At 37.9% G+C, this 23,985-nt stretch overlaps 2 long non-coding RNA genes across 10 annotated transcripts in view; one reads left to right on the top strand and one right to left on the bottom strand.

The window, feature by feature from the left end:
- Positions 1 to 378: 378 nt before the first annotated feature.
- Positions 379 to 23,985, bottom strand: part of LOC112660431 (uncharacterized) — a 94,173-nt gene continuing 70,566 nt past the window's right edge. Inside the window, exons 4-7 of one of the 9 annotated variants that reach the window (XR_004813865.2) lie at positions 18,892 to 19,161; positions 9,690 to 9,746; positions 7,816 to 7,957; positions 379 to 2,762 (exon numbers count right to left, since the gene is read on the bottom strand). This is a non-coding gene — a long non-coding RNA (uncharacterized LOC112660431). The remainder of the gene's footprint in view (positions 2,763 to 7,815; positions 7,958 to 9,689; positions 9,747 to 18,891; positions 19,162 to 23,985) is intronic. The other 8 variants (XR_007406586.1, XR_003136922.3, XR_003136923.3 and 5 more) reach the window with 8 other exon arrangements.
- LOC112660432 (uncharacterized) lies at positions 16,283 to 20,080 on the top strand. Its single transcript, XR_003136927.3, has 2 exons — positions 16,283 to 16,679; positions 19,769 to 20,080. It is a non-coding gene; the product is annotated as an uncharacterized LOC112660432 (long non-coding RNA).

The following is a 23,985-nucleotide window of genomic DNA, read 5'->3' as shown; positions in this document are numbered from 1 at the left end:
AGAAAGAAGAAAGAAAGAAAGAAAGAAAGAAAGAAAGAAAGAAAGAAAGAAAGAAAGAAAGAAAGAAAGAAAGAAAGAAAGAGGCACCAGAAAACATAAGCCCCTGGAATTCCACCCTTGAATATTAGGAGTCAGTGATGTTTACCTGGTACCTTCCATCTTTGAAATCATAGAATGCTAATTAGCTTTAGATGAAAAGCTTTTGATTGGGCCCTGGAAACACTAAACCCCCTTCCTGACACTGACTCATTTTGTGTCCTATGCAAGTCACATAACCTTGATGAACCTCATTTTCTTCACTTGCAAAATGGAAATAATAATATGTATGGTACAGGGGTGTTGTGGAGTTTAATTAGCGTTTCTAAGTTACTTTGAGATGATCAGATGAAAGGTGTATTTTAAATTTACAACATTAATTATTATTTTTATTGTACATAATCATTTGAAAATACAAGAAGCTCTTGGATGTTATTTTACCACAACATATATTACAGCACAAGACTTCTGAAAACTGTGCTCTTATGGTTAATGTGTTCTTATGGCTCATTCATAGATTGTTCCCGAAGAAATCAACTTGGGAACAATATGCAAAATAGGGTAACTAACAGAAACAGGGAAAAGTATATCAGGTTGGTATTGGTTTGACCAGTTAGAGTAGACACACCTGTTGAAGTAAACACAGCAGCGGTAGCAATAATTGAAGGAAATGAAGATAGAGCTTGATTGCAAAACAATATAATGGTGCCTCTATTTGAAGTGTGCTTTTCTTGTTAGGAACCCAAAGCAATTTACCAATATTATCTCCATAAAGAGGAGAGCAAAGAGGAGTCCACTTTAAAGACAGATGAATGGAGACTTAGTGACTAAGTGGTTTGCCCAAGGTCACTGAGTCCGTTGCTAGCAGCAAGGCTCAGGCTGTCCTCTTCCTTGATGAGGTCACAGAGTTTCTTACAGGTGGAGCTGGAAATGGAACTCAGATGTTTTGTATCTAATAACTGGGTGATGTTACCTCTCTTCAAACAAATGGGTACAGTCTGAGGATAAAGGCATCTTTAAAGAGTCCTCTGCTATATCTAAATAAAAGCTCTATTTATGCTTAGAGGCTCTAGTGACATTGAATAGGTCTCTCCTTAGATTAACAGCACCTGGGAAAGAATGCCTCCTATTCCGTGGTTTAATTGCTGCAATTTCTGTTTCCATTGGTGATAGTAAAGATCCCAAAGGGGTTTTATTTCTTATGGTGCATTTCCCATCACTGGGGAAAAAATAGGCTTCTACAAAGGGTGATGAAGACCTCAAAACTTGTTCAATGGATTATTTATTTCATATCAGGAAATTTTCGAAATCTTTGATCCCATCCTAAGTCTCAGGAAGCACTAGCGTGTATTTATCTCAGATAAATCAGATCTTAAAACTCAAGTGTCCACTTTTTGGCTTCATAAACATCCTTAATATAATTCTCACATAAGCTTACAAGAAATAGAATATGAGAGAAATGTCCCTGATATTTGACTTGTGTGTCTCACAATATCTGAGACTATTCAACTATCAAAAAATCTCCAAAAATGCCACTACTAGGTTTTATTTTATGTTAACTTGACTGGAGTTATTAGCAAGCATCTTTTACGTGATTAAGATCCATCATGAGATAACATCTGGATGATATTTCTGCAGATCAGTCCAGTATTTCTCACTGATGTTCTGTTTACAAATTTAAGAAATTTCTTTCTTTCTCTTGAAAAATGCATACTATAAATTGTTTCATGCGGAGACTCAGAAAATATAAATACAAAAACAGAGGATAAAAGAAAAAAAGCATGAAGTACCAACTTACTGAAAACTTCCTAGCAAAACAATGTATGAAAAACTTCCCTGATAAGGCCAAACAAACTGGTGAGACAAAGGTGAGATGAGAAATTTGATAAGGTCTAAGAAATTATCACACTGAGGATGTGTTTACTCACTTGCAAGTTGATACAAATAATAACTCTCAAAATTCCTTCAGTTTAATTCTTTATTATTTATTTGGTATATATTATTGTATGCATCTGTAAATATAATTGTGTTGAGTGGCAGTATCTTTAAGCAAAAATCTGTTCCAAACTTTTGAATCATTTTTTTTTGTGTGTGTGTGCAGCATCTAGATCCCAAATGGTGGTTGCCTTACATCTAGAACAGTCTTACAGACCAATTCTACCTGTTTGGATGTATCTGACTCACTCACTCTGGTTCACAGGATTCTAATTAATTAGTGAGGCAAGTTTCTACCCTGCATTATTTATCACACAATCTCCAGCTTTAAGACTTGTATCAACTCTCTGGGCCAAACAATACAACATACAGCAACTTGTGAAGAGTTATTTTCACATAAACTGAGCTTCAAAATAACCAACACCCACACTAGTCTGCAATAGTTAGTCCTCTAATGCCCAACACATCATCAAACAGTAGAGCAATGATATAACTCAGAGCGAATAATCCAATAGCTGCTTTCCCTTGGGATAAGTAAAAAGTATGTTTGGATGACTCTGATTTTCCCATTAATATCGAGGAACCCAGAAAAGGTATTACACATTAAGCTTTTTTAAAAAAGTCTCTTTAACTAAATTTTCTTGGCCAAAAGGATAAGTTGTATTAATTGCCAAACACTCAGAATCTTCCTTCCTTCTGCCAAGTAGCATTGCTTTGGATTTTTCTGTGACAGTCCAGAACAGTGACATCAGCAAATGCTGGCGAGGTTGTGGAGCAACAGGAATTCATTGCTGGTGGGAATTAAAAAAAAAAAAAATGTTCAGCCATGTTGGAAGATAGTTTGATAGTTTTTTATAAAATGAAACATATGTTCCCATGTGATCTGGCAATCATGGTCCTTGGTATTTACCCAAATAAACTGACGACTTATGCCTACACAAAAAACAGCACACAGATGTTTACAGCAGTTTTGTTTATAGTTACCAAAACTTGGAAGCAACCAAGATGCTCTTCAGTCGCTGAATGACAAATAGACTGTGGTATATCCAACAATGGGATAATATTCATTGCTAAAAAGAAATAAGCTATAAGGCCATGAAAAGGAGGAAACTGAAATGCATATTACTAAGTGAAAGAGGCCACTCTGAAAAGGCTACCTAGTATATGATTCCAACAAGATGATGTTCTGAGAAGGCAAACTATGTAGACTTTACAAGGTTCAGCAACTGCCAGGGGTTGGGAGTGAAGGGTGGGATGACTAAACAGGGTACACAGGATTTTAGGACAGTGAAAGTACTGTTTAATACCATAGTGCTGGATACATGTCAATATACATTTCTACAAACCCATAGGATGAACAACCCCAAGAGTGAACCCTCAGCTAAACTACAGACTTTGCATGATGAGAATCTATCCATGTAAATTCATCCATTGTAACAAATGTACCCCTATGAGGGGGAGGATATTGATAATGAGGGAGGCCATGTATATGTGGGGGCAAGAGACATATATGGAAAATCTCTGTGCCTTTCTCTTAATTTGCTGTGAATCTAAAACTCCTCTTTAAAAATAAAGCATTTAAACACATACACGCATATATACTCCTTACTCTATTTAAACTGAGTTAGAGAACCCAGTGGTTGAGAACAGCATAGCAAGGCCAGAATTCAGTCCACATGTATGAGAAACCCAAAAATGTACTAGATGGAATCAGCATGAGCTTCAGTTCCAGAGGAATAATGATGCCACTATGTTGGTAAAATCCTACCTGAAACAGGATGTTCTGTTTTATTCACTTGTCTTAAAAAGTTACTTATGGTGAGTTTGGAAATGGGATACAGGTACCCCAATATGATTTCAAGGGTCCTCATACAAGGTCTGAAATACAATCTGCTCTACCTGCAACATGTTGCGTGGACTGCTTCTAGGAGCTGCAGCTAAGATATTTAAAATTTTGTAAGTAAAGACAACTTTTCTGGGAGGTGATGAAAGTGTACCATATCATCATGAGAGGAGTTAGGGGTGCAGTTGGAATGTATTTGCAATAAAGAACAATGACTGGATTATAACAGGTTGAACAGCAGCAAGCTCTTACGGAGAGGTGTCCTTGGCTTCCTTCCTCATTGATTCAACACAGCCTTCCTAGGTTTCTTGGATAAAGTTGCATAAACCTCATTCTCAACCTTTCTTTCATTTCCTTAATTTCCAAACATGAGTAGAGCCAGGGCCATAAGATGACTGCCTCTTTACTTATAAATGCCCTCCTCCTGGTTCAGAAGATCACACCCAGTTCTACACTAATTCAGCAACTTAAAAGCCAAGCAAAAGGAATCCCAAGCCGATCTCTCTCACTCCCTGCAAATCTGCTTTGGTTCAGCTGGGTGTCCAGTGGACTGAGTCATGTAATTACCCCATGGGAAACAGAGAATGGGACTGCATTTAAATGCCATGGACTGATCCCATAAGCTCCATTATTTATTTTAATAAAACATGGTTGTGCTTGTTTGGTGTTTGTATTTTTTAATAGTAATCAAGATTATATGGACTCTCATTTTCCATGAATGCATCTTAATCATACAGCAAGTGTAATTAATAAGGCAGCCTCTTGCCTCCTGCTCCACCATTTCAGACTAGGAAGGTATTTAAATTGTCTTAGCCTTTATTCCCTCAGCAGACATTAAAACTGGGGCCTGTGTGGCCTCCTACAATGAAAAAACAAAAGGAAACACTTATCATTCTATCACTTGCACGCAATTAAGGATCCTAATATGAAGGTCTCTTGTGACTGTCCACTTGGGTTTATCAAACATAGCTTATAACTCATTCCAACCAAAGCACCGAGAGGCTTAGTCTAAGCCCTACTGTTACATGTGTTCATGATTTAGTGCTATGTGGGCAGAAGCTTTCACTCTCTGAGGACTTCTTGGCTTAGATATTAAATCATGATCAAGCACACACACTGGGTGACATTTTCCTCTTCTTAATTCCCACATAAAACTCCCACTGAAGTGATGGGGAAGATTCGTGTGTGTGGGAGGCTGACTTGGTATTCACATAGGTTCCCAACCAGCAAAGAGGAGCTGCATTTCGTCTGCTCACAATGCATTAATCCATGTCATAATCTCCCCTCCTGGCATCAACGACCCAATTTCAGTTCAGAAACTAGAATGGTAAGTATTGCACAGGCTCCAGAATACAGGCATAGAGCCTCTATTAAAAAACATTTGGCTTTTCTAGAACTTAACAGCACAACTCTATTAATGTGAACCGTGCTCAATATGGCAAATCCTACGCAGCTTGAAAACTCAGTGTTAGAGGAGTTGAAGTCAGCCTGCCCAGCTGACAAGTGACTCAATACTGAAGTTTAATTGTCTTTGCTGTTTGCCAGTAACTGTAAGCCGGTACTTATCTTGGCCTCACTGTGCTGGTTCACCAGCATTTTTCAGTTGGGAAAGTAACTACGTGAACTACAGTGGTTGTGCTAGATGAAAATAGGTGTATTATCATTGGCATTTTGGACAAGCCTTTGGCATTTCATTGCTCTGGCACAGCACACGAGAGCATTACATTGTGTATGAAGAGATCAGCCAAGATGATGAAATGTTGGCTCTCCTCCAAAATTTCAAGTGGTTTACACCCAGTATCGGCTAGGAAGGCATTTGTTCACACATAGGTTGACATTCTCAGCTTAGAAAAGCCTGGGAACTTACCTTCTTTCGCTCACTCATCCACTTTCACACATTTACAAATACAAAACTTGATGTCTGAAACTTATAATGCTTCTAACAAATATAAATCATGAAATAAACTCATAGACTGGAGATGAGTGATTTATATGAGTGAATAAGCTTCAGCATTTGAATTTTGAGTCATGAAATATTGGAGCTTTTGCAAGATAAGAGTGCCAATGAATTTGCAGTTAAGTTTTCAATTTTGTGTATGTTCTTAATATTTCAGAACAAATAAAATCTACAGGTAGTCACCAAACATCATTTCAATCTTTCCACCCACCCTTTCTGCACACAAACCTCCCACCACAGCACTAACAGGTGGAAGAATGATGATGTGTTTTATCTCCCTTAGTTTTCTCTCCTCCCAAGAACTAACTATGAACAGGGAAATGAACTAACAGTGACTGGAAAGAGCCATAAGATCACTGACCCCCTGAGTAATCCAGAGCAAGTTGTCCTTCTCAAGAGGTGGTGGTGGATGAGGAGGATGCTATTTTCTACACAGCCCTTCTTGATTACAAGGAACTCTGTTCTGTGAACAAGCCTGATAACCCATAAGCATTATAGTATGAGAAACCACTTCTGGTGATCAGTGGCCATGGGAAAACCACTTGACACTTTGGACCTCAGTTTCCTCAATAGTAAAAAACAAACAAACAACAAAAAAACTTGGCCTAATTATTTTTAAAGATCCTAATCTATCTGGATTCTCCATGACGACCTTTGGAGTGCCATTCATACAATGACTTCACTATTCTACTTTACTGGAAGAATGAGGGAATTAAATTCTCTCTTGATTTTCTCCTTGATTCTCTACCAATGTGAAAATATATTATTGTCACATGCAACGGTGGAGCAAAGATGGTACTTATGCCTCTATATGCTGCCTTCAGAAAGAGAAATGCATTTTCATTCCAGTCTTTCCACATCACTGAACTCTCTTCGGGCTTTCAGAATCACCAAAGAATATCTCTGATATGACAAATGTATAGAAATATATATGTCATTACTAATAAATGACTGGACAGCACGGTCATTCCCTACCACTCCAGTTCTTTGCACCCATAGAAGATGCCACAGCTATATATTATGTTTGAGGTATTATTTTGTGTGAAGTGAGCTAAGAAGATAATTTTTAGTCTTTAGCAATGCAGAAATGCCTTGATGTTTCTTGTCATGTTCTAGGTTCATAAAGAAAAAAACAGTTATCCACTAAAGGAGAGCATCTCCTCATGATCCTCACCTTACACCCAAGCACAGTCAATGACCACTTAACTGTACTTTTCAAAGAAGTCTTCTTTAACCTTAGGTTAAAGAAGGTTAAAGATGGCCACGAAACAACAGTTGTCTAAAGCCTTTAAGTCCTGATGGGCTTTCTTATCTCCGATCACCAAAGTCTTTTCATTTTCAAAATAAATCATATCTACAATAAGGAAAGAAAACTCATTGCAGGAGACCATTACTATAAAGGAGTAGAATCCTCTAGCACCAAAGAATAACATACTAATTAACATAGGTCAAAGGATCTCAGAACCGCAATAGTAGTTACTTGTTTACACAAGCACTATGTCTTTAGCTCCGGCCAACTTATTCTGTGGCCAAATAAAAACAAGCATTAAATGGCCCACGTTGATTCACGGGCAATATCCTGGACCTGCTGGTTTTCTTTCTCAAGGATGCTTAATTTATTTAGGAATTTTGGCTCCAGACACTTGTTGTTTGGGTGCACTCTGATGCTAACCTCAGTTTTCACCTCTGGATGCAACTAGACACTCAATTCAAGCCTCATTCTACCTTAGATCACTAGGAAAGGGGGAAAGGGGTTTTTCTCAACTAACTCCAGCCCCAGAGCCTACAGCAATGACATATCCTTTGTCTTCTGGTTTGGCAATATCTGACTGGGCCTACTGCCGGGGGGTTGGCCCCTGGGAAACAGTCCACAAGCTATGAGACCAGTCAGCCCATAAAGGCTATAGCTGGCACTGGGCTAAACCTATGGACTCAGTACAAGGCAGAGGCAAGAGTATAGTCTGGCTGAGGATTTATGAACCAGTTATGTCAACTCACCTACTGTGCATTTGGCATATAGTTAAAAAAGAAAAGAAAGTTGTACCTGGGTGGCTCAGTCAGTTGAGCATCTGCCTTCGGCTCAGGTTATGATGCTAGGGTCCTCGGATCGAGCCCTGCATCAGGCTCCACTGCTCAGTGGGGAGACTGCTTCTCCCTCTGACTCTCCTCCTCGCCATACTCAGTATCTACAATAGGAATTGTAGAAAAAAGAAAGAAAAGAAAGGTATCCCAAAGGTAAATGGATTCATATCTGCTCTTTTAGTAAATATTTACCAGCCCAGAAATCACCCAGGAATTGTAGAAAAATATCTGCTCTTTCAGTAAATATTCACCAATCCAGAAATCACCAGGAATTGTAGAAAAAAGAAAGAAAAGAAAAGTATCCCAAAGGTAAACGGATTCATAGCTGCTCTTTTAGTAAATATTTACCAATCCAGAAATATTGGTGGTTCTTAACTTTCATTACACATTGAAACCTGAAGAGTTTTAAAATTACTGATGCCTGGAACCCCACCTACAGATTCTTATTTGTTTAGGAAGCAGCCCAGATACAGGAATATGTAAATACGAAACTCTAGAATTCAATGCTTATCAATACTTAGTTGATTAAGAATCACCTGGTAATCTTGTTAAAATGTATATTTTAACACAGCAGTGAAGACTGAGATTTCACATTTCTAATAAACTTCCAGGTGTTCATGATTCTATTGGATCATGAACAACACTTTGAGCAGCAAGATGGAAACTAATATCTAACACTTCAGAAGCAACTCACCATATTTGCTAAGTTGATTTTTCCATCTGCCTGAGATTGGCTCATAACAACAAAAGCCAGGAAGACCCACTTTCTCCATTCTCTACTGCAGTTTTATGAGCTAAGACACATAAGTTACAGAATTTAGACTCATCCTGACTTATAATTACTGTTACCTACCCATCCTTCTCCATGAGAGCCATCTCACTGTTCCACACTCCATTAGAGAATATCCATAGCAGCAAACCCCCTCACTGCTCCTCCACAAACAGAACATCCACCAAAGCCATGTGGAAATAAACCACAAATATTTATTGTGTAAAGGACTATGGGAAAATGCAAAGCAAGATAAGAAAGACATCATCACTGCCCATACTCCTCACCTAGTGATGAGGCATTTATTTATTTACTAAATAAATAAAGAGCTTACAACTCAAGGTAGAAATGTTCAGTGGTATTGAAGGGCAGTGCTGTGTGAAAAGAGAGCTGAAAAACATTTCTGGGTAATGGAGCATATGGGAGCCTCACACAAGAGAACTCACACAACTCAAGACAGACAGGAAGCGAGCAAATGGGAAGGATCCCAGAACCATCACAGAGAGGATTAAGCCGGCACTACCATAGGACAGAGGCAGGAGAATCAAGGTTGGGACCAAGGATACTGAGAAAACCACTTCCATAGGACTAGAGGGATATCTTTCCACTAGAAAGGTAAAATAGAATTTACTAAATTTTAATATGTTGACGCCTACACTTCTGTAGGGCTGGTACTTGCAATGTGCCGTCGTGTTGAAGAATAAAGGGATACCACAGATATTCATAGCTTTTAAGTCTACACAAATTAGGATTTTGTATAATAATAGGAACACCTACTTGTCATTATGTACTTTCTATATGTCAGGCACTGTTTAAAGTGCTTTATGTTTAAAGACCTAATCAATCCTCACCACAACACTAAAATAGGTATTATTATCATCATTACTAGAACATAAGGTACATATAAAAACAGGGGTTTTATCATTTTGCTTGTTACTATAATCTCCAATGTCAAAACAGTGAACTGAATCAACAAATCCTGATTCTGCTGTTCAGAATGGGAACACAGAGAGATTAAATAATGTGCATTAAGTCAGAGAATCAATAAGCAGCAGAGAGGGACTCACACTCAGGTGGCTCATGACACTCCATCATGCCACAGTGTATCCAGTTTAAGAACAGATCTGAGGAGACAAATTTTAAAAATATGTTTCTATAGCTGATGTCAAAGAAATTACTGCCTATATTTTCTTCTAGTAATTTTATGGTTTCAAGTCTTGCATTTGGGTCTTTAATCCATTTTGAGTTTATTTTTATGTATGGTGTATGAAAGTGGTCATTATATTCTTCTGCAAGTGGTTGTCCAATTTCCCCAAAACTATTTATTGAAGATACTAGAATGTCTTTTCTTCATTGTATATGCTAGTCTCCTTTGTCATAGATAAATCAACCATTTAACTGTGGGTTTTTTTATGGACTCTCTATTCTGTTCCATTCACCTATGTGTCTATTTTGTCCTAGTACCATACTGATTTGATTACTACAGCTTTGTAATATAGTTTAAAATATAGGATTGTGACACCTCCAGCTTTGTTCTTCTTTCTCAAGATTGCTTTGGTTATTTGGGGTCTTTCATGATACCATACACATTTTATGATTATTTTTCTAGGTCTGTGAAAAATGTTGTTGCTATTTTGATAGAGACTGCATTAAATCTGTACACTGCTTTAGATAGCATAGACATTTTTTTTAACAATGCTGGATTGTAGAAATATTTTTCTAGCTCTATCTCCTAAGGCAAGGGAAATAAAAGTAAACTATTGAGACTACACCAAAATAAAAAGCTTTTACATACTGAGAGAGACCATCAACAAATGACAAGGCAACTTACGGAATTAGAGAAGATATTTGCAAATAATATATCCAAGAAGGGATTAATAGTCAAAACATATAAAGAACTTCTACACCTGAATACCAAAAGAACAAATAATCCAATTAAAAATGGGCAGAGGATCTGAATAGACATTTTTCCAAAGAAGACAAAAAGACAGCCAACAGACACATGAAAAGATGCTTAACATCAGCAATTATCAGCAACATACAAATCAAAACCGCAATGAGATATCAAGTTACATCTGTCAGAATGGCTTGAATCAAAGACAGGAAATAATAAGTATTGGTGAGGATGTGAAGAAAAATGAACCCTCCCTCGTGCACTGTTGGTGGAAATGTAAACTGGTGTAGCCACTGTGGAAAACAGTACGGAGGTTCCTCAAAAAATTAAAAATAGAACTACCATATGATCCATTAATTCCACTACTGGATTTTACCCAAAGAAAACAAAAACACTAATTCAAAAAGATATATCCATCCCTATGTTTATTGTAGTATTATTGACAATAGCCAAGATATGACACAAGAAATCCAGGTGTTCATAACTGGATGAATAGATAAAGCTGTGAGATACATAATATGAATATTATATATATATATATGAATATTACTGAGTCATAAAATATGAGAGCATGCCATTTGCAATGACATAGATATACCTAGAGTATATAATGCTAAGTGAAATAAGTCAGACAAAGAAAGACAAATACCATATGACTTCACCCATCTGTGGAATTTAAGAAACAAAACAAACAAATAAATGGAAAGAGACAGAACAACGAAGACAGATTCTTAAATACAGAGAGCAAACTGGTGGTTGTCAGAGGGCAGGGGGTGAAATAGAAAAAGGAGATTAAGATAACAGTTATCATGATGAGTACCGAGCAATGTATAGAATTGCTGAATAATTACATTGAACACTTAAAACTAATATGATGCTCTGTGTTAATTATACTTCAATTAAAAATACATATACATATTATTTAGAGAAAAAGAGTGTGCGTGCAGGGTCGGGGAAGAGGCAGAAGAAGAGGCAGAGAGAGAATCTTAAGCAGGCTCCACACTCAGTGCAGAGCCTGACTCGGGGCTTGATCTCACAACCCTGAGATCATGACCTGAGCCAAAAACCAAGAGTCAGACATTTAACCAATTGAGCCACCCAGGTGCCCCCAAAATGCATATACTTTTAAATAAATAAATACAAATGTTTAAGAAGTAAATAAAACAGATCTTTTAAAATTAACCATCTTTACCATGTTAAGTTTAGTTCTTCCCTCCATGGATATGGCTATAATTAACACACAGCTATAATTAATTCAACAACAAAAGTTCAGTAACAATTGAGTGCGAAGACCTGGATCTAGTACAGAAATGTAAGTTCACAAATGTCAGTTTTCATTCTCGCCATGATGCTAAGTGTATGTGTAAGTGAGCTAAGCAAGGTTCACCATGGGTCAAATCACAAAGCTCATACCTGACTTAGAGGGCTTGAATTCAAGTCCACAGATTCCACTTCTAGTAATTTTTCATCTTAAACCCACCTCTTTAAGATACAAATCTCTCTTTCTTGAATTCCTGACAACTTGCTTATTTATTTAAAACTATTGTTAGGATACTTCGCCATTTCATTCATATCTGAATATACATATTTTATGCCAGTTACCATTATGAGACCTGGGGACAAAGGGCCCAAAATCTAGGCTGGATAACTGATATATTAACAAACAAAAAACAAGATGATGACCCCATAGCATGATCACTGAGGCCCATGAAACAAGCAAGAATTCTTCTTGCAAGATCTGGGAAGGTTTTTCAGGTAACATGTCTAGTGATGCCTTCATAACACCAAAGTGCGGATACATGTGGCTGCCTTCTTTTCCCACACCCCATCTATCCTATGTTCTGGTTACACAATTTAGAGTCCTTCATTTTTCTTAATCTTTAGAGCTTCTGCTCATCCTGGATGCTCTTCAGTTTCTCATCTGCCTGGATCACACTGACTTCTATACAATCATTGTCTCTTTAATGAAGGCCCTCTTGACCACCACAATTATTCCTTCCTTTGCACCCATACAATATCCCATCTCATTCTTATATTTACAGGACACCTATAATATGTTATTTCTCCTATATTGTTACATGTTTGTTTCCTTCTAGAATACTAGCAGTTTCCTACAGTTATAAACTATATATCTGTCATCCTTTTATACTTTATGGCTAGCCTTTGGCTATTCTGGGCTGTTCTTTTAGAGGTAATAGTTTTCAGTGCCTTATTCGTTCACCAATTTCTAAACACACATATAGACTAACTGTCCAAAATTGAAGAGAACAGAGCAGATACATCATAGCAACAGTAGAGTGCGTGTCTGTGATTAACCTAGAGGGTTACAACAGTAAATGAAACATTTATAGGCAGCAGTGTAGGTGAACACTGGCCACTGGTGAAGAAAGTGATAGGGAAATAAACAGTAATCACTCCTGGTATTCATATAGCCCTTTTAGTACCCAAAATTATTTCACATGTTTTATTTTCCTTTATCTTTATAATAATGATATACTGTAGGGAGAGCATATTTCTCTCTCCTAGTTCTCTCAGATGGTAGAACTGAGATATAGCGAGATTGAATAACGTATCTATTGTCTATTTATAACCAAATAAGAACTCAAGTTGGATCTCTTGACTCTAGCCCTATGTCCTTATACTGACATGAATGATAGTATTTTGAGTGCATTTATTTACTTAATATATATGATATATGAAAGGCACCATACTCATTCTGATCCTTGTGTATACAGAAATAAAAGAAAAATTATAACCCTCAAGAAACTTATAGTCCAAAAAGTAAAGGAATGAAATGTATAGTCCAAGGTAAAATATAAGCAGGTAACTATATAATTACACTTCAATGTATTAAGTGTTGATGTTATGTACTAAATGTTTTGTCTCCTCAACCCCCAGAAGAATTCACACGTTAAAACCTAGTCCCCAACAATGATGGTATCTGGACATGGGACATGGGGCCTTTGTGAGGTGATTATGTCATGAGAGTGGAGCCCTTACAAATGGAATCCATGCCCTTATTAAAGAGATCCCAGAAGGCTCCCTCTCCCCTCTCGCTATGTAAGGACACAGCAAGAAGACTGTCATCTATGGACCAGGAAGTCAGTCCTCAAGCAGCTGATGCCTTAATCTTAGTCTTCTCAGCTACCAGAAATTTGAGACATAAATTTCTGTTGTTTATAAGCCACCCAGTCTATGGTATTCTGTTAAAGTAGCTAAACAGACTAATATAGTTAACAGAAAAACATGTTATGAATGTCATAGAGGCTCATTAGAACATTTAACCAGCCAGAGAGTTTGTTAGGCAAGTAGACTGGACACTGAGGATGATGAGAAAGAAAATTTGGTCAGCAAATCTTCCCTGGGAAACCAGTGCTTGAAGAACATGTCCCAGTTGGCTAAAAAAGGAGTGAGGAGTAGGCGAAAGATCATTTGGGAGAGAAACAGCAGAATGTACAAAGGCACAGCCATGTAGAAAAATGGCACATTTTTACTGTAAATTACTCTCGTGTCCAGATCCCTCTTCAATAGAGGACTTGTTAATCCCACTGCTCAGAGAGATGTCAGGTAGCTTTTAGCTGTCAGCACCTTTAAGAAGTGCCTCAGCTGTCTGTAGAGCTTTCACCCAAGATCATGCCCTCTCCTAAGGACACCCATATCCAATATCTCCTCAATGAAGGGGCATAAAAACCTGACCACCTTGGCCCATCTCAAGATGCTTATTAAGGGCCATTTTAGCCCACAAGGTCCCTGTGATGTTGGCTGAGGCTGCAGTTGAGCCTGCATTTTAGCTCCTAATTAAGACATATCTTCCTTCCCAAGATCAGGACCCTGGCTAGGAAAGAACAGGACATTGACATAGCAGATAGGTTATCTAGGTTGTCTAAAGTAGAAGTCCACAAGAATCCTAAATCTTTAGATTCCCAAAACCCTATATAGCTTCTGAAGTGCCCCCTACTATCAACAGCTAATGCACTCCCCTTTTTCAAGAAGAAAATACAGAGGCTTCCCTCTGCAAGATATATCCTGCTTCTCTCAGGATATACCCCTATCTCCAATTCTGGCCACTTGTCTATATAGCTATGGTTAACTTCCAGCATAACCAAGCCAAGGCCATAGGGGGTCTATAAGAAAAGAAAGATAGTATACTTTCCCAGCATACAGGATTTAGAATCCTAACAAGGACTCCAAGAGATAGCACAAAGTCACTTATATGCACCTGGCCATCTACTTTAGGTAGAAAGAGAAGTGATGCAAAATGGGAATATAGATAGACAGACAGACAGATAGATAGATTCATGGACAGTGACAGTTGGCTTGGCAGGCTGATCAGAGTCTGGAAAGAAGAAATATGAGAAAACCAGAGACAAGGAAATCCAGGGTATATGTATGTACATGAACATATGGAAGTGGACACAAATTATAAAATTCTTTGTATCATATGATCAAGCCCACCAGACAGCATTCAACACAGAAGAGGTACTAAACAACCATGGAAATAGAACATTGGAATATCCTTCCAAAGGCACAGCTGAAATTCCAGCTTTGGAATTTCACCAATGACTTACTAGGATGGAGTATCATCCTCTAAGGCTAGTAGACTCTTTGAACGAAAGGCCTTCATATAGGTCATATTCCCAAAAGGATAAATACATGGTTCTAGGTACTAAGAAGTAGGAACAAAAGTGGCTCCATCTCTCATCTTTACCAGTGACCTGTTTGAATCATGTGTGCATCCTTTTTCTGCAATTCTGAGTTCTATGTACATAAGCACCCTGGTTCTCAAAGGGAAAACACTTTGGCTAATGAATACAGTGTAATCCCAATGTATCATAAACTCTGACTGTAGACTGGGTATTCAGGCTCCATGTGCCCAGGGACCAGGTGGCAATAGGAGCAGTAATAGTTTTGGCAGAGTAATTGACCTATCATTAGGTAGTAGGGCTGCTATCTACTTAGTGATCCACTTGGGCACCTCTTAGTCCTCCCTTGCCTAAGTATGATGACAAATGGGCAAGTGCAGAAATTCTGGTTTGAGAAGGACACTGTGACCAGGGGCTGAGACTACTTAAGGCAAAGGGTATGGGATGGGTCATGCCATCAGGTAAGCAACTGAGACCAACAGAAATGCAAGGTGAGAATATATAGAGAATCAATAGTGAAGGCAGGAGGCCATAAGTATAAGTGGTCAGCCTAAGGCCACCTATAGCATTGGGCTATAGTGTGTCTCACTAACGTGCTGTTTATAATTTAACCCAGGGAGAGAAGTCAACAGAATCCTAAAGAGCTGCTTCCTAGATGTATTGAAATTTGCATCTCAATGGAGCAAGGGGCAGGTTCTGGCAGACATTGTGCACCACCCAGATCTCGTTCCTTCCTATTCCAGCTACTTGGAACGTTGCCAGCAGACATCTATCAGCTGTCAGCCCCTCAGGATTGCCTCAGCTTTGGAGAGCCCTCTTGTCTATGGGATGCCCTTGCTAAGGAGGCCCATATCTGATGATTAATTGACGTAAGAATATAGAGATCTGCCATCTTGGCCCAACCCAGAGTAACCCTGAGGGGCCATTCTAGTTCTGGAGATCCCTGTAGAATTGACTGAGGCTTGGGTGTGTGTCTTAGCTCAACATATCCTCCTTTTCAATCCTGTTGTTTTTGCCAGCCCACCAGAATGCTGGTCCCAAGGACACTCCATAATAATTACTCTACCCTCAAAACTCCATTTCGGAATTTCTCTACATAACACACTCAACAATGGATGAGAACATCTAGAAAAATAAACAAATTATAAGTCATTTGAATAGAGGGGAAAAATACTTTTTTTATTGGAATACTTTTTATTTCTGAAAGTAGTATTGTAGTAGGGTATTAAGGCGTCAAGAACAGAATTATTTAATGGAAACAAAGAGGGAGTGAAGCTACCCAAGCTTTGTTCCTCTACTTAGAAGTTCTATCGATATGTAGGGGATGAGGAGTGGCATGGAGGTAACAGAAAAGAGAAAAAATGGCCATGTGACCAACCTTGTATGTTTTGTAGATCTATTGATTGCTCTCATGAAGAAGGCTGCCCTACCACCCAAGTCTCTGGGTTTCTGCCAAAACAAGATTTGGCAAGAGGCTTTTACTTGGTATAGAGAAGAGGTTCCTCTGGGTCAGCTCCGAAGTAAGTCCTGCTATTTAGATAGAAATGACATAAATATGTTCTTTCCTCCCTGCTCATAGCTCTCAGAGGCAGCAATTGACCCAAGAGGCCCCAGAGACTCAGGGAATCACAAGATCATGAATAAGCAAGTGCAGGAAAGAGTGCAGCCACCAGTGCCTTAATAGAGATCACAAATGGCCAAATTTCCAGCCCAAATGACCATAACCTTGGCAGACAAATAGAATTCTGAGGGCAGAAGGAAATCTTCAAATGTTTATGTAATTTTCTACAGGGGAAGAGTTTGCTGATTCTAGGAAGGGCGGGCCCTCCAGGCTAGCCACCACACTCCGGTAATTACTCTGAGCCTTAACACTTTGGAAATTCACCTTTAAAATTTCTCGTCTGAGTTTTAAGGCACAATAGGCAATTCATTCATTTCCTCCCAGCAGACCTGGCACATGTGACTGTCTCCTGAGAAAAACATTTATCACCTCAAGGTGGTCTGCCTGCAACAGCCTTCTCTAATACTTGATTTAGAGGAAGTGAGCCCATATGACTGTCTCAGGAGACTAATCACAAGATTGGGAAATAAAGCATTGTGAATAATTTTTACAATATGCCTTTCAGTGAAGTGCACACACAACTTAGAACCTGGAAAATGTTTTCCTAAATTTTATCATTTTCACTCATTATTTTCATCAAAATTTCTCAGCCAATGGAGTTTCTCTCATTTTGCTAAGATCATCTTTAAACTCATTTCTTTGAAAGCTGAAATTATAATTATTTTCTATTATATAATGCACACCTATCCAAACTCAGGTGGCTCCTACCAAAAGACATATCCTCAATTTGCAAGATAGGATATAGACGCTATATTAGTGCTTAATAGGGACATTCAAGTGGTGGGCCAGGGATTGAGAGAATATGGCTCAGAGCTTTTTCTTTAGAGGCAATAATCCCATTTCTGCCCATCTTCTTTTCATATGATTCTACTGCAGGGCTGCCTCCTGCACAAAGTACTCTTCACCAATTCAATCAACCATCTAGTGTATCTGTTGCTCAAGACAGTTGTTTTTTTTTCTTTTGTCTTAGCACTTAATGGATACTGCCTATCCATGACCATCTCTTCACTTCTTCAAAGATAAGGACCATTCTTCTATGTCTTTCTTATATGAGACTTAGAGTGACTTTCATATATTAAGCACCATATACGTATTGTTGAAGTGAGTCAAAACAATGCAATTGTGTTATAGGAATAGTTCCTCCAAAAGATAGAAGAGTGAAGAAGAGGAAGACAAATTATACTCTGTTTTAAGATAAGATTTAAACTAGCTCTCCAGATTCCTGTCTACTCACTGGCTGTAAGCCATTGGCCTTTACTACAATTTTTTATCTCAAAATTGAATGCTTGTTTTCTATCTATGTTTTTTTAATAGAGATAACATGAAAGATGAAAGTGATATTGTTTGTGAGATGTTCTAAGATCCTTTCACAAAAGTCTTCAGAAATTGTTTCTTTATTGGGAATAAAAATCAGTTTCTCTGAAGGACATTCACATCTACAGAAGCAAATGGAAAGATGCGGTTATGGTGGAGTTGCTGTGTTGATGATAAATCAAATAAGACTGAACTAGACAACATGTTAGGGAAATATAAAAGGCCAGATAAAACAAGAGATTAGCTAAAGAAACTTGTTGCATATCTGTGTAGGTGGGAAGCACACAAACAGCAAAGGGCATCCTGGGGGACAGCAGGAAAGCAGTGCTGAACATTATAGAACAAAGAGAAGCATTCAAGTTAAGAAATACAATAACCATGGAAATTAAAAATGCACAAAGTGAGCCAAGAACAATTCCAAGGAAGCTAAGTGTAGGTGAAGCATCCAGGTGGGACAAAAAAAAAAAAAAAAACTCTGAGAGAAGAAGAAGAGGTAGAGAGAGGCTTAGGTAAACATTAGTCAACTCAGGAGAGTGAGCCCTGCCTATGGAAGACAACGACTGCTGTTCATCTCTCCACCTGCTGAGTTCCTCCCAATAAGGATGCAATATGGAAACCTCTTTTCACGCAAGTCAACTTCACCCAGCCTTTGCAAACAGTGTTAAGTCCTAGAGGGAGACAAGGAAATACCATTCAGCTGTCTTGAGGAAAAGGCAAATAAAGCTACTGCTGATTTTCATAAAAAACAAAATTTATGGTGTCCAGTGGTAGAAATGGAAGAGAAAAACTTGCCTTACCTTGAATTGGAATCCTAGCTAATTATACTTATATGAGGCCCCAAACCCATGTGATGATGACAGTTTCTGCAGGATGTTTTGTCATTTCCATCTGATGGTATGAATCCATTCCTGCCCACTGCATCTCACTGCAACTTGTACTTCCTCTTATCAGTCTGGGCCTGAACCACAAATAAGGCTCAAAAAGCAGGGACCCTCACAGTCTCTCCAAATCCCAGCTTGTTGCTGTTCTCTTAAGCATCGGAGGCATCAGAACCTGGAAGACGGCAGCTAAGGACAGAAAAGAGACTCGAAGGGTTAGATTCTCAAAGGCCCAAGCAAACTCTCCCAATTTTGAACTGCTGAGATATATAAAGAGGTAATGATTTTCCAAAGTTCATGGTAATAAATCTGTGATTACAGAGAGGATCAAAATGAATGACTTTCAACCCCAGGTTCTACATTCTCCTTGGTAAGCCCCTGGGCTTGGCCTACCAGGAATATCTCATGTCATAGAAATGAAAGCATGATGAGACCAGTATCAGGGAATATTTGGTATCCAGTAAACTAAACCCATTACTGACCCATTAGTGTTATGAAGTCTAAGGACACTAAAATACATTTACTTTCCAAAATGGTAGTGTCACTGTGCCTTTATATTTTTGTCCAAATTTTTGTTCCAAGTTATCTGGAATGAGGATCACAGCAGGTAAGGTAATTCACAGACTTATAGTGATATCATTTCATTTGACATGTTTGATAAGTGCTTAAACTAATTGGTGTAAAGTATTTAAAAAGCCAAAAAGGTGAAGAAAAAGAATGGCAAAGTCTAGACTCTGAGATTTGCTATTTAATGTTTTACACAGTGTATAAAACTGATTTTACTTCCTCTTCCCAGATCTGACACCCAGATGGTCCTGAGTTAAGAATCTTAAGCATGTTAACCACACCACACATCAAAGAAACAATTATTCAGTATTACAGGGCTCCTTCCCACTGACTCAGCAAGCTAATTATCCTCACCTATCTCAGGATCCAGCTACTACCAGGTTGAAGGCACAGGAATTAAAGAGGAAAGCATCTAAAAAGTTGACCACCAATGATTTCACTACCTGGAAATACGCCATGTGAAAAGATTTCAAATGTCACAAGCTTCCTGATTTCAATAGATAATAACTTGAATGATTTTGAATAAAGTTATGTTTCCTAATTTCCCATGTACCTCAAAAGAGAGAGCTTCATTATTTTTATTGTTTTTATTTTTTTTGTTGACTGCTTGAAATTGGAATGGAGTTCTCTCTTAAAAATCACATCCTATTCTTTATTAAGGAAGCCTAATTATTGTTTAAATCCTTGGATTTAGAAAATTTAGAGATCAATGAAAAACAAAATATTTTCTTTCTTTTTTTAATCTTTTCACTTATAAAGAAGTTCTGCTCTGAACCTGATTCTGTTGGGCACCACAAGTGCATTCAAAACAATAATCATTAGCACATAAAGTAAAAGCTTAATTTTAATCAATGAATTAGTTTAGTGGAGAATAATTAATTAAAATACCATAAAATGGAAGAGAAGGAAAGAAATACCTTGGGGTATTGATTTAACCTTAGATTCCATTCTCTATAGCAAAAGGATGGAAAACCAATTGCTGGAGGGAGAAAGAAATCATTGTACCTTCAGAACCAGTGTCCATTGCCTGATGTAGTCAGTAAGTACTATAAGAAGAGAAATATGTTTGTTCAGCTTACCAATATATTCTCAGCTCCTCATACATAGTAAATGCTCCAAATTTTTTGAAAGTCTATATATTGTAGACGGTCCCTTTGTCAAGATATTAGCTGTAATTATATTGTAAGTAGTGATACTTCCATATAATACATTTATAACTATGTATCTTATATAGTATGTAATATCTATGTGTATTAATATATAAACCTAAAAAGACAAAAAATATGATTATCTCACTGAATTAAGTAACAATGAATTATATATGTGATAATAGGAATTATCCATTTATCCATTCATTAAATATTTATGTACTATCATGTGTTAGAATCTATTTTCAGTGATAGATTATGGACTTGCCAAAAGCAAAATATGTACAGTTCACAAGACTGAAGTTAGCACATTCTTTCAAATTAGTCTTCTGGAATTGAATTTAAAGCCGTTTAACTGTGTTTGAAATGAGTTATCTCTGAACAAGATTTGGTCTGCTCCATGAACCAATGGTTAGGAAATTCCTAAATTGGACATTTGGGATGAACATTGTAAAGAACATCATCAGAAGGAGAGCTAATGGATTGTGACTCCATTTCCCCAGGAAAGTAGTAAAAAGGCCCTGAAAATAATTGTAACCCTCACACCAGGCAAGAATACCCTCCTGGCAGAGACTCAAAGAGTTATTCCAATTGGGTCATTAAGAAAATACTTAGATCAAAAGTTGCCATTGAAATTGTTCTTTAGAAGAGTTCTGCTGTCAGCAGGAAGAAATGGACCATGAAATGTTTGATGCTTTTGCATTTAAAAATAGAAGGAGTAAAGTACAGGCAGCATGTTGCAGGGGAAGAATTCCACAATACATTTGAACTAGATGACCTGCTAAATCTTTACCATCTCTCATTTCTGTAATTCAACCCTACTGCACTTAAGTACACCATAAAAATAAAGCCATGTGGGAACATGACCGTCAGTAACAACAAAAATAATAACACTCTGAGCTCCTTCCTTAGATGAAAGGCTCCATGCTTTCACAAAACACTTTGCAAACATTATCTTTCTAATTCTCACAACACTCACAGTGTGTGGGAGGAAAGTATTATTATCCCATTTTGCAAATGGAGAAGTTGAGGTTCACGGAGTTTGACTGGCCCATAGCCACAAAACAGGACAACAAGAGAACTGAATCTATTGACTCTCAGAAGTGAGCTGCTAGAAAACAAGATGCCCTGACAAAATTTGAGGGGGGGGTCAAGGTAAAGTCTGCTCCTGGTATGTAACAATGATATAAATAATAAAATTGGAATAAAATTGCAATTAGAATTAAAGGAATTAAAAAAAAGATGAGGTGAGGTTTCACAAAGGTTAAAACACATCAAAAGGAAATGAATTAGAGCCCTTACCCTAGTGATGGCTTTACAGAGGATAAATAAGAAACAGTCAGACTTCTGAATTATGACATTATTCAGAAAAAAACAAATAAATATAAGAAAAGCCAGTTGTCTCAAATTCAATTGCAATAATAATCAGACTAGGGGTGCCTAGGTGGCTCAGTCAGTTGGACGTCTGCCTTCAGCTCAGGTCATGATTCCAGGGTCCTAGGATCAAGTCCCAAGTCGGGCTCCCTGCTCAGCATGGAGTCTGCTTCTCCCTCTGCCCCCTCCCCCTGCTCATGATCTCTCTCTCTCTCTCTCTCTCTCTCTCTCTAATAAATAAAATCTTTGAGATAATAATAATAATATCAGACTAATTGGAATTCTGTTATCCTAAATATCCAGATCTAAATTCTCAAACAATATTCAGTGTGTATGACACCAGTTCTGTACTTCAGCCTTACAGCAATTAACTGCAGTATCTGGCCACAAAACAAAACAGTTACTTACCTATAAATGAATGAACAAATGAACAAATGACTGAATTAATGGACAAAATAAAATTTTTTAAAAAACATATTTGTCTCATCCACATCTTTTAGGCGTGACTAAGACTTCCTAGATAGATAATAGCTAAATGAGACCTAACTCGTTATCCAAAAGGACAGGAAACAACTAATGGAAGAAAAATGTCAACAACAAAGGTGACTGTCATTTTAGGAGGGCCAACATTTTCCAGGTTGCCTTGGGCAGCCATATGTCCTAATTCAACACACAGTTCAGCTCATTCTAGGCAAGCACTCCATACAATGCAGCTCTACTTGAACAAACTGAAGCCACTTGCCCTTTCAATCATTGTGAGCAAGTTACACATACCCTTCAGGCATCCGCTATTAGGGACTGTGCTTCAAGGAACCACAGAGATCCTAAGTACTCTTGATTCAGCCTGCTGAGTCAGTGGCAGGGATGGGCAGAGGGAAGAAGACAGTATGGCAGCCTCACAAGCTACTAAACCTCAAATGGAAGAATATATTAGGCCTCTCTTTTTTGCCTTGGATGTTTGAGGATTCTCTGCATTTATTGACTGTGGTTAGAGATCTGCCTTCTCAGACTTCTAATAGAACCATTAGTTGATGGGAATAGCTGAAATAGGAAGAAGTTGACTAAGTAAATAGAGGCAGAGCCAATGCAATTTCTGAGGAATTCATATTTATCTTCTATATTTTTTAAAAGATTTTACCTATTTATTTATTTGAGAGAGAGAGCACAAGGGGAGGAGCAGAGGGAGAGGGACAAGCAGACTTCACACTCAGGGTGGAGCCTGAGGTGGGGCTCTATCCCACGACTCTGAGATAATGACCTGGGCTGAACCCAAGAGCTGGATGCCCAACCCTAACTGAATGAGCCACCCAAGTGCCCTCATGCTATCTTTTAAAAAAATTTTGACTATATAATGATTCTTTTGTTTGTTTGTTTGTTTGTTTCCACTTACATGTACTGGTCTTCAAAAGAAGCAAATGTGTAAAAACAAAGCCAATAAGCCTAGCACCATTCTCCGTATGTAGTATACATCACTTGACAGACTATAGCATTCTTATTATTGGTGCAGTAATAATATACCGTGTGGTGGTAAGAACATGAGAGTCTCAAGAAATCATGCATTTCTGCTCCCTTTTGAACCAGAGAAGGGTACCCTGCATTTTCCATCTGTAGGCACTATATTTATCGCCAAATGTATTAATTCTTTGAAGACAAGCTTTCATCCTAATCCAGGTAGTTAAAGGCTTTATAATTTGTACAATAAATATATATTTTATAATTATATGAAGTATTTAGTTATATATTATATATTTATATATTTTACCATGTCTTCTATATTCAATACATATATATGGTTATTGTATATACACAGATTTATGAAGAATTACATTTGTCAGGGCGCCTAGGTGGCTCAGTGGTTGACTGGCTACCTTCGGATCAGGTCGTGGTCCTGGGATCCCAGGATCAAGTCCCACATCAGGCTCCC

Source organism: Canis lupus, chromosome 2, assembly GCF_003254725.2.
Source record: "Canis lupus dingo isolate Sandy chromosome 2, ASM325472v2, whole genome shotgun sequence".
NCBI classification, from domain to species: domain Eukaryota; kingdom Metazoa; phylum Chordata; class Mammalia; order Carnivora; family Canidae; genus Canis; species Canis lupus.
This window is presented reverse-complemented; position numbering and strand designations above follow the sequence as displayed.